Genomic DNA, 11352 nt, shown 5'->3' with positions numbered 1-11352 from the left:
ATTTCCACTGGTGACCTGCAGTCGGATGTCTTTCAGTTTGCCTTAGGAGAGATGGATGGAACATGTTCCTCTCCCATCAGGGGCCCTCCCCAGCCACCATGGCTCTTGGCCTCTGGGTACTTTACATCACCACTACTGGAGGGTGGGGCAAGGGAATGGGAAATAGGATAGCGGAGAAAAGGGGTGAGATGATAGCAATGGATCTTCCAGAGCCTATCCTGGGTGACATGCTTTTTTCCAGCTTTTAAGCACAAACCTGCAGTATTGTGAGTTCATATATGAGCCTAGCTACTCTTTATTACACTGTGAGGGAACTTGGCACATAATCTTATGCTGGCCTATCTACATGTAGTGTATTTTGAATTTTCTATTTAGGCTCACCCCAGTGCTGAGATTTGCTTACTCAGCAGTACCCGACAGGCACCACCATGGGCGACCGCCAAGAGACAGGCACTACCTCTAGTCACCAGGGAAGATCAGTGTGCAACACGAGGTGCGTTTGCTTTGGTTTGTTTTTTGTTATACCCATGTCTGGCTCGTGTGGCTGTCATTTTTTGCTGTAACTACTTTTGGTTTGACTGCAACACAAGGTTAGCCAGCAGATGGCAGCACATCTTACGTAGTTGGTGTGTTCCGCTCCTTGATCTCAGTGGTTCTCAGCCCATACCCACACAGTATTCATTTAATGCAACTGAAGCCGGTTAGCTCAGTTGGTTAATGCTAATAATGCAGATAAGCCTTTTTTATTTTTATTTTTATTTTGGAGACAGGGTCTTGCTCTTGCTGTTGTCCAGGCTGGAGTGTGGTGGCACAAACATGGCTCACGGTAGCCTCGACCTCCTGGGCTCAAGCAATCTTCCTGCTTCAGCCTCCTGAGTACCTGGACCATAGATGCACACCATCATGCCTGGCTGTTTTTGTTTGTTTAAGGATATGGTCTGGCTATGTTGCCCAGGCTGGTCTCAAACTCCTGGGCTAAAGCAATCCTCCTGCCTCAGCCTCCCAAAGTGCTGGGATTACAGGTGTGAGCCATGCACCCAGCCCAGATAAGCCTCTTAACACTTGTGAAACTCTGGTAACTCCAGCCACCCTTCACAGTTAAATATATCCCATCTTATATGCATATGCCCTGTATTTTCCTAGGAAGTTCAGTGTGACTGAGTTCTCTTAACCTCTTCCTTTGCCCTTATTACTTTGGAAAAAAATAGCTTTTGGTATACACATTTTCTTTTTTTTTTTTTTTTTTTTTTTTGAGGCGGAGTCTGGCACTCTTGCCCATACTGGAGTACAGTGGCCCGATCTCGGCTCACTGCAAGCTCCGCCTCCTGGGTTCACGCCATTCTCCTGCCTCAGCCTCCCGAGTAGCTGGGACTACAGGCGCCCGCCACCTCGCCCGGCTAGTTTTTTTGTATTTTTTAGTAGAGACGGGGTTTCACCGTGTTAGCCAGGATGGTCTCGATCTCCTGACCTCGTGATCCGCCCGTCTCGGCCTCCCAAAGTGCTGGGATTACAGGCTTGAGCCACCGCGCCCGGCCTGTATACACATTTTCAGATTGGACATGCTTTTTCAAGAACACGTCCCTCAGTAGTCATGTGCCCTGAGTAGGGCAACTTGGGTGGCCTTCCCGACCCTGTATTTGGGTGGGATTCAGGCTTCTGAACATTATTAAATTCAACCTCAAAATTTCTGCCTTTAGTAGAATCCCAAGGGTCCATGAAGTGCTAACTGAATGGCCTCCTTTGGAGTGCAGTTACTATGGGGAGACATGCACTGAGTGAGGCCTCTTGTGGCCCTTCTAGGGAGAGCCTGTACCTTGGTATATTTTATTTTTATTTTTATTTTTTTGAGATAGAGTCTCATTCTCTCTCCCAGGCTGGAGTGCAATGGCGTGATCTCAGCTCACTGCAAACTTCGCCTCCCTGGTTCAAGCTATTCTCCTGCCTCACCCTCCCGAGTAGCTGGGATTACAGGCGTGCACCACCATGCCCGGCTAATTTTTGTATTTTTAGTGGAGACAGGGTTTTGCCATACTGCTCAGGCTGGTCTCGAACCCCTGACCTCAGGTGATCTGGCCTCCCAAAGTGCTGGGATTACAGGCGTGAGCCACCACGCCAGCCCCTTGGTATATTTTGAAGTTAACATTTCAAATCCGTGAAAAAAACAGATTAGTCAGTAAAGTTGGCTATCCCCTTGTTTTAGTCTTTTCCTGCTACTAAAACAAAATACCACAGACCAGGTAATTTACAAATAATACATTTATTTCTCATAGTTTTAGGAGCTGGGAAGTTCATGATTGAGGCGCCAGCAGGGTCAGTATCTGGTAAGGACTGCTCTGTGCGTCCAAGATGGCACCTTGTTGCTGCATCCTTCAGGAGACTAACACTGTTCTCACATGGCAGAAGAGATGGAAGAACTAGGCAGCCCTCTGAGCCTCTTTATAGTGCCATTAATCCTATCTGTGAGGGCTAAGCCCGCATGGCCTAATCACTTCCCAAAGGCCCCACCTCTTAATAGCTTGGGGTTTGAGTTCCAACATAGGAATTTTGGAGGGACACATACATTCAAATCATATCACCACCTGAGGAAAAAAATACTTAAATCATCATGTGAAAAAAAAGTCCAGGTATAGGAAAGATGTAAATGTTAAAAACAAAAAAAACCAAAAACTCTAGGCTGGGCACAGTGGCTTGGCCGGGCACAGTGGCTCATGCCTGTAATCCTAGTACTTTCAAAGGCCAAGGTGTGCAGATCACCTGAGGTCAGGAGTTCGAGACTAGCCTGGCCAATATGGTCTCTACTAAAAATACAAAAATTAGCCAGGTGTGGTGGTGCATGCCTGTGACCCCAGCTACTCGGGAGGCTGAAGCAGGAGAATCACTTGAACCTGGGAGGCAGAGGCTGCAGTGAGCTGATCGTGCCACCACACTCCAGCCTAAGCAACAGAGCAAGAGTCCATCTCAAAATATATATATATATAAAAAACTATATATAACTATATGTAAACATATATAAATATATATAAATATATATAACTATATAACAATATATAAAACTATATATAACTATATATATAAAACTATATAACTCTATATAAAACTATATATATATACAAAACATAACCCATTTTTTGGTAAAAATCCCTTTGTTCCCCAGAACCCCAAATTATCTAGAGATTTAGTCCATCTGCACATATAGTGCACAGAAAAAAAAAACTGTAAATGTATAAATCAAACCGATAATAGTGATTTTCCTAAAGAGGCAACTTCCAACTTTTAGGGTATGGAATTTCTGTTACTGTGTTGTTTATCTGCTATGAACATCTAGAAAATGAATCCTGGCTAATTTAGGAGGAAGGAAATACGTACTGGAAAAATACTAGTGCCTCAAAAAATCAGCAAGAACTGGAAGATCAGACTCACAGAATCTGTAGGCAGGAACCAGAGCAGCTCTGCAAGCTTTTGCTGTCTAAAGCTATGATGAACCATCTTTACTCCCTCAAGAGTTAACAGCCAGGGCGAGTTTTCTCAACTGGCCCAGCACAGGTCCCAGACCCATTTTCTAGCTTTACTGGTTCAGAACTGGAAGGATCTATCCCCTTCAGATTCCATGATGGGAGGCAGGCACCTAAATTTGCCTGCTCACTGAAAATTATATTCCTTGGAGGAGATGTAACTCCCGAAAAGTAATCAAAGAGAAGTGAGAAAAGGGACCTAAATTCAGGACAGGTGCCAGGTGACACACGGCCGTTACAGTTCATCTCTTGGGCTGCTTGACCTCCACAGCCACCCTTCTGGCACTACTGGGAGGCAAGGTCGTGAAAGAAGATTGACAGATTGGGGCCTGATACAGAGAGGCCACAACTTGATCTCTGGGAAGGACATTTCTAAATCTCTGAAGTATTTTTCAACCTATGAAGAATGCCTTGGCTTCTATTGCCTTTCTCTTTCCTTCCTCCCTTATTTTCTCAGCATGGCTTCCCCATGAATCAAAGACACTCAAGCATCTAGGTAAAGGCTAAATCAGAGCCTTTCTATGTGTGGAAGCAGGAGTTTAAGAGGCAAATGTCAGGCTCAATGTGAAGCCACTGGCTCTGAAAATAAGGGGAACTGCTCCAGGTTCTAAGCTGGGACCACAGAGAAACACAGTGGTTAGTCTAAGACATTGTATTGAGCAGGATTTGCTTACAATTGTTAAAAATTATTAGATACTGGCAAAGGAGTATATGTAACATCCTCATATATTTTGATACGGCCGGGTGTGGTGGCTCATGCCTGTGATCCCAGCACTTTGGGAGGCTGAGGCGGGCAGATAATCTGAGGTCAGGAGTTCGAGAGCAGCCTGGCCAACATGGCCAAACCCCATCTCTACTAAAATACAAAAATTAGCCAAGCATGGTAGCGGGTGCCTGTAATCCCAGCTACTCAGGAGGATGAGGCAGAAAGAATTAATTGAACTCAGGAGGCGGAGGTTGCAGTGAGCTGACATTGCACTGCTGCACTCCAGACTGGGCAAGACGCTGTCTTTGAAAAAAAAAAAAAAATTGATGCATAAGAACAATTTTTTTTTTTTCTGGAGACAAAGTCTCACTGTCACCCAGGCTGGAGTGCAATGGTGCTATCTCTGCTCACTGCAACCTCCATCTCCCAAGGTCAAGTGATTCTCCTGCCTCAGCCTTGTGAGTAGCTGGGATTACAGACATGCACCACCACGCCTGGCTAACTTTTGTATTTTTAGTAGAGATGGGGTTTTGCCACGTTGGTCAGGCTAGTCTCAAACTCCTGACCTCAGGTGATCCATCTGCCTTGGCCTCCCGAAGTGCTGAGATTACAGACGTGAGCCACCAGGCCCGGCCAAGAACAATTTTTAAAATGTGAATTTATCATGCAATTTGTGGGCCAGAACACTGCCATGGTTTTTAAGCCCCTGTGTGATTCTCCCAGATGCCAGTTCCTGCACCTCCCCCCTTTTCTCCCATCCCTAAGTTACTACTGTGTTGATCATTCTCTTTTTTTCTTTTTTTCTTTTTCTTTTTCTTTTTTATTTGAAACGGAGTCTTGCTTTGTTGTCCAGACTGGAGTGCAGTGGCGGGATCTTGGTTCACTGCAACCTCCGCCTCTTGGGTTCAATCGATTCTCCTGCCTCAGCCTCCCAAGTAGCTGGGATTACAGGCACACGCCACCTCACCCAGCTAATTTCTGTATTAGTAGAAACGGGGTTTCACCATGTTGGCCAGGCTGGTCTTGAACTCTTGACCTCATGATCTGCCCGCCTCGGCCTCCCAAAGTGCTGAGATTACAGGTGTGAGCCACCGTGCCCAGCCCATTCCCTCTCTTTTTTTTTTTTTTTTTAAGAAAAGTATTTCCAAATATACCTGTAGCTCTAAACAATATATACTTTGGTTTTGCATATCTTTGTGCTTTATAAAAATGATATTATTTAACCAGGCATGGTATGGCATGTGCCTGTAGTCCTAGCTACTTGGGAGGCTGAAGTGGGAGGACTGACTGAGCCCAGGAGGTTGAGGTGAGTTTTATAAAGGTATGTTTAAATTTGCAAGTGTGGTCAGGCATAGTGAGTCACACCTGTAATCTCAGCACTTTGGCAGTCCAAGGTGGTAGGATTGCTTGAGCTCAGAAGTACAAGACCAGCCTGGGTAAAATAGTGAGACCCTGTCTCTACAGAAAATTTTAAAAATTTGCCAGCCAGACGTGGTGGCTCACACCTATAATCCCAGCACTTTGGGAGGCTGAGGCGGTTGGATCACTTGAGGTCAGGAGTTTGAGACCAGCATCGCCAACATGGTGAAACCCCGTGTCTACTAAAAATACAAAAATTAGCTGGCCATCTATTCTTCATTATGAAAAACTTTATAAAAACCTGAAAGAAATGTTGCATACTTGTATTTTCTGTTCTCCATTTCCGAGCAAGATAATAAAGAGAGGCTCTAAAATATTTGTAAATAAAAACCCAATGGGATTAAAAATGAAACACAGAAAACCAAATCTACATACAGCTGTGCCAGAGAGCATTTGTGGCTTTTTGTTTGTTTGTTTGTTTGTTTTTGAGACGGAATCTCTCTCTGTCACCCAGGCTGGAGTGCAGTGGCATGATCTCGGCTCACTGCAACCTCCACCTCCCAGGTTCAAGCAATTTTCCCACCTCAGCCTCTCCAGTAGCTGGGATTACAGGCACCCACCATCATGCCTGGCTAAACTTTTTTGTATTTTTGTAGAGATGGGGGTCTCACCATCTTGGCAAGGCTGGTCTCGAACTCAAGGCCTCAGGTGATCCACCTGCCTCGGCCTTTCAAAGTGCTGGGATTAGAGGCATAAGCCACCAAGCTCGGATGCATGACTGTTTTTTGCTTTTTTGGGGGGTGCTGGGGACGGAGTCTCCCTCTGTCACCCAGGCTGGAGTGCAGTGGCACTATCTCAGCTCACTGCAACCTCGGCCTCCCGGGTTGAAGTGATTCTCCTGTCTCAGCCTTCTGAGTAGCTGGGACCATAGGTGTGTGCCACCACACCCAGCTAATTTTTTGTATTCTTAGTAGAGACAGGGTTTCACCATGTTAGCCAGGATGGTCTCAATCTCCTGACCTTGTGATCCGTCTGCCTCAGCCTCCTGAAGTCCTGGGATTACAGGTGTGAGCCACCGTGCCCAGCTTGCATGAGTGGTTTTTATCTGATGTTTTGGATCCATTTCACATGAAACAAAAACAGGTGCTATAGTAAAGCCAAACCAGGAAAACCCCAATAGATTATTTTTAGCATGCCTCTTAATTTTTCTATCACCAGCTTCTCATTTTCTGTGATGAGTCTTGGACATGTAACCTCTTGAGGGGATGCCAGTGATGGATGGGCCATGGGTGAAGTGTCAGCAAATGTGAAAAAGCAAATCCAGCTATAACTATATAGACAGTTCATCTGCAATGTTCAGCCACATAACCATAGATAAATCCAACGACTGAAGAAAAAGTAATAATTCTCTGAAACATTTGTTCAACTAGCTTTTGTCCCTTGTAATCGATTCATATGGGCAGCAAGCTCATATGCTCCAACATGACTGGCCATGGGGGCAGGCGGTGGGCAGCATGGTTAGGGTGGCTGCAACTCAGATCTGGGTCTGGGTCTGGGCCTTATACCACCACACTTGCCTTTTTTTTTTTGAGTGGGGTTTTGCTCTTTTTACCCAGGCTAGAGTGCAAGGGTGCCATCTCGGCTCAATGCAACCTCCGCCTCCTGGGTTCAAGTCATTCTCCTGCCTCAGCCTCCCGAGTAGCTGGGAGCCATGGCATGGCCACCATACCTGGCCTAATTTTTGTAATTTTAGTAGAGACAGGGTTTCACCATGTTGGCGAGGCTGGTCTCAAACTCCTGGCCTCAAGTGATCCGCCTGCATGGGCCTCCCAAAATGCTGGGATTACAGGTGTCAGCCACTGTGCCAGGCCCTGTATTGTCTTTTAAATAACATCTCCAAAGTGGCGATAGAGAAGAAATACCAACTTGTGAGTATATGTTTAGCTGATGTATACTCCAAGAATTAGGATAAAAATTAAAACATTTTTTAAAAATCAAAAGTTGAAATAATTTACAAACTGATTTTCACTAATACTCAAGTAAAAGATGTATTTTAGGAAAAAGGAAACCATGAGCCTAGAAAGGCCTGATATGCAGGAATGAATGGTAAGCAGAGAAAACAGTAAATGGATGGCTAAATCTAAACACACATTGGTTATATATATAAAAAAACACATATAATGACATCGGGTCAGGCATGTAATGGGCCTATAATCCCAGCACTTTGAGAGGCTGAGGCGGGAGGATCCCTTGAGGTCAGGAGTTCAAGACCAGCCTGACCAACATGGCAAAAACCTGTCTTTACTAAAAATACAAAAAAAATTAGCCAAGCATGGAGGCGCATGCCTGTAATCTCCGCTACTCAGGAGGCTGAGGCACAAGGATCACTTGAACTTGGGAGGCAGAGGCTGCAGTGAGCCAAGACTGTGCCACTGCACTCCAGCCTGGGCAATAGAGTGAGACTCTGTCTTGAGAAAATAAATGAACAAATAAATAAAGCAATATGTATGATGATATCTAACTTCTGAGGCAAAAGAATCTCAGCCAAGAGTTTTTTTTCCTTTTTTTAGAGATGGGGTTCTGCTCTGTTGACCAAACCTGAGTGCAGTGGCGTGATCACACCTCACTGCAGCCTTGAACTCTGGGGTTCAAATGAGGGGGTGAACTTTTGAAATATTGTAAGAGTCCTATATTTTCAGAGAAGGGTAAAGATACTGATTACCTTCAGATAAAACCACCTTTCCAAAACTATGACTGTAAGAAAAATCTGATATAGTTGATTCCATCTTGCTTCTAACATCCAAGCTATCCTTGGTCATTCCAAGCCAACTTTGGGAGAAATTTAGTTTATAGTTTAACCTTAAAGCAAGAATAATAGTAGCCCCTCCCAGAACTAAACTGCCTTTGTAAAACTAATGAAAGCCTACAAGGTTAGAATAATGAGAGGACTCTGGATTCTGCTAAGCTATAGACATAATTAGCTGGGTGCGGTGGCTCATGCCTGTAATCCCAGCACTTTGGGAGGCCGAGGTGGGCAGATCACGAGGTCAGGAGTTCGAGACTAGCCTGGCCAACATAGTAAAACCCCGTCTCTACTAAAAATACAAAAAATTAGCTGGGCATGGTGGTGGGCACCTGTAATCCCAGCTACTCGGGAGGCTGAGGCAGGATAATCGCTTGAACCCAGGAGGAGGAGGTTGCAGTGAGCCAAGATTGTGCTACTGCACTCCAGCCCAGGCAATAGTGCAAGACGCTATCTCAAAAAATAAATAAATAAATAAATAAAAATAATAAACTCCCTTCTTTCCCAGTCTATCTACATCTTGTTATTGGACTGTGAGAACAGCCGGACTCCATTCTTCCTGGAACACTAGAGCAGAGCAGGTCCCTCAGGCCCTTGCTTTCTGTCCTAGACCCTCAAGAAGACCTCAGGCAAGATGTAGACTGAGAAGCAGATGGATCAGGTGGATACAGCAGGGAGGAGGCCATCTGTGAACCAGGAGGTAGGCCCACACCAGACACTGAACTATCAACACCATGATCCTGGACTTCCAGACTCCAGAACTGTGAGAGAGAATTTCTGTTGTTTAAGTCAGCCACTATATGGTATTGTGTTGTGGCAGCAGAGCTGACTTAAGACCCCTTTCCCCACGGTCTGGATCCCCACATATCCTTCTTGGTGCAGATGACATGGCAACACTTGGGAGGCATGCCAGCCGAAGGGTGCTGCCCTTGGGCTGTCTCCACTTCACCTAGGGGGTCAAGGATCTGAGGATCTGCCCAGGAAAGGGAGAAAGGGTAAGAATGAGAACCAGTCAGCCCGGGGTTCTAAACTGAGATATCTGAGCCACCCTCCTACACTCATCAACAGCCCTTTACTCTCACTGACCCTAAATACCAACTCCCCTTTTGCCTAAGAGACCTGAGGGAGGGGCGCTTACCCTCACAATCTGCAGTCTAAGCTCTGTGTTCCCTGGGATAGGCTCATCAGTCTGTAGGGTGGGAGAGGCCTTTTATAGGATAGAAGCTGGAATAAATGGCTGGATTGGGGTTTCAGAAGGGTCATCTCCGACCTCAGTAGGATGTAAAACTGTGGTCCACAGGACCTCATATCCCAGTCTTTGTTGTTGTTTAAAGACTCAATATGGGCCGGGCGCGGTGGCTCAAGCCTGTAATCCCAGCACTTTGGGAGGCCGAGACGGGCGGATCACAAGGTCAGGAGATCGAGACCATCCTGGTTAACACGGTGAAACCCCGTCTCTACTAAAAAATACAAAAAACTAGCCGGGCGAGGTGGCAGGCGCCTGTAGTCCCAGCTACTCGGGAGGCTGAGCCAGGAGAATGGCGTAAACCCAGGAGGCGGAGCTTGCAGTGAGCTGAGATCTGGCCACTGCACTCCAGCCTGGGCAACAGAGCTAGACTCCGTCTCAAAAAAAAAAAAAAAAAAAAAGACTCAATATGTTAATGAGTTGAATTACAAAGCTAATACACTTGTAGTAATTTAACAATAGAGAAATGTCTAAAGTTGGCCAGGTGCAGTGGCTCATGCCTGTAATCCCAGCACTTTGGGAGGCCAAGGCAAGTGGATCACCTGAGGTCAGGAGTTCGAGACCAGCCTGGACAACATGGTGAAACCCCTCTCTACTAAAAATACAAAAATTAGCTGGGTGAGGGGGCTCATGCCTATAATCCCAGCTACTCAGGAGGCTGAGGCAGGAGAATTGCTTGAACACAGGAGGAGGAGGTTGCAGTGAGCCGAGATCACGCCATTGCACTCCAGCCTGGGCAACAGAGCGAGACTCTGTCTCAAAAATAATAATAATAATAATAGCAGAACTAAAAAGTTATTGTGCCTCCCATATTGCCCCTTGAGGAACAAGCTGTCAGGAATGTCTCCCAGCCGGAAGGGGTGTTGGATGCTGATAGCTCACAGCCAAGTTCCTCTCCACAAATTGCCTTCAGCAGTCAAGAGTTGGCTCTCACAAGGTGTTGCCTCCTTGGCAAAACCAGTCTGCGTTCAATGGCTGGTCATTCACGGGTACAATGGCCTGGCCCTCTGACCTTCATTTGGTATGACTCGGAAGGACCATTCCTCCTCTGGTGCTTATTGTGGACTTGTCTGAGGCCTCTGCTGTGGGACAAGTGGGGCACTTGTTTGGTGTGCAGAATTTAAGGGGGCACTCCAAAACTCAATATTTTGAAAAGTCAGAATTAATGCCAAAAAGAGGCTATGATGAAAAAAATAAGATAAAAGTTTAAAATAAAGATAGGACCTGTCTGCATATCATTTTCCTCTGTCTTCCCCTGATCAGCTTTTGATCCATTTTGATTAATTGGATTGGTAAGCTGAACTCAGTGTGCAAATTTGGATTGCAATTAATATAAGCTAACACGTGGCTTTGAATATGCTAGGTATTTTGTCTTTATCACTTATAAAATGTACAGTGAGTTAGTTTCAAAGTTGTGTACTCTTTTTAGATAATAACATAAAGTAATAAAAAAAAAGCCTAGGATGAGAATTATAGTTCATAAATTGTTCCTGTGGTTGTTTATTGATCAACAATTATTTATTGAGCATGTACAGTGTGCCAAGCACTAATCTAGACACTTGGAAACAAAACAGAGTAGGCTGCTTGCCTTCAAGAAGCTTATGTTCAAAGAATTGATTAGGCATTCCCTTAAGATATTAATGAACTGGAGAGAAGTTCACTATATTCCCATTTTCCTTTCTTTTCTAGCTAATTATCTTTTGTTTCCTAGCTCCAGAAAGTTTAG

General features: G+C 45.2%; 1 pseudogene; it reads right to left on the bottom strand.

The window, feature by feature from the left end:
• Nucleotides 1–4051: 4051 nt before the first annotated feature.
• Nucleotides 4052–7061, bottom strand: LOC123568844 (signal peptidase complex subunit 1-like; annotated as a pseudogene).
• Between the last annotated feature and the right edge of the window lie 4291 nt (nt 7062–11352).

Source organism: Macaca fascicularis, chromosome 1 (genome assembly GCF_037993035.2).
Source record: "Macaca fascicularis isolate 582-1 chromosome 1, T2T-MFA8v1.1".
NCBI lineage: Eukaryota > Metazoa > Chordata > Mammalia > Primates > Cercopithecidae > Macaca > Macaca fascicularis.
This window is presented reverse-complemented; position numbering and strand designations above follow the sequence as displayed.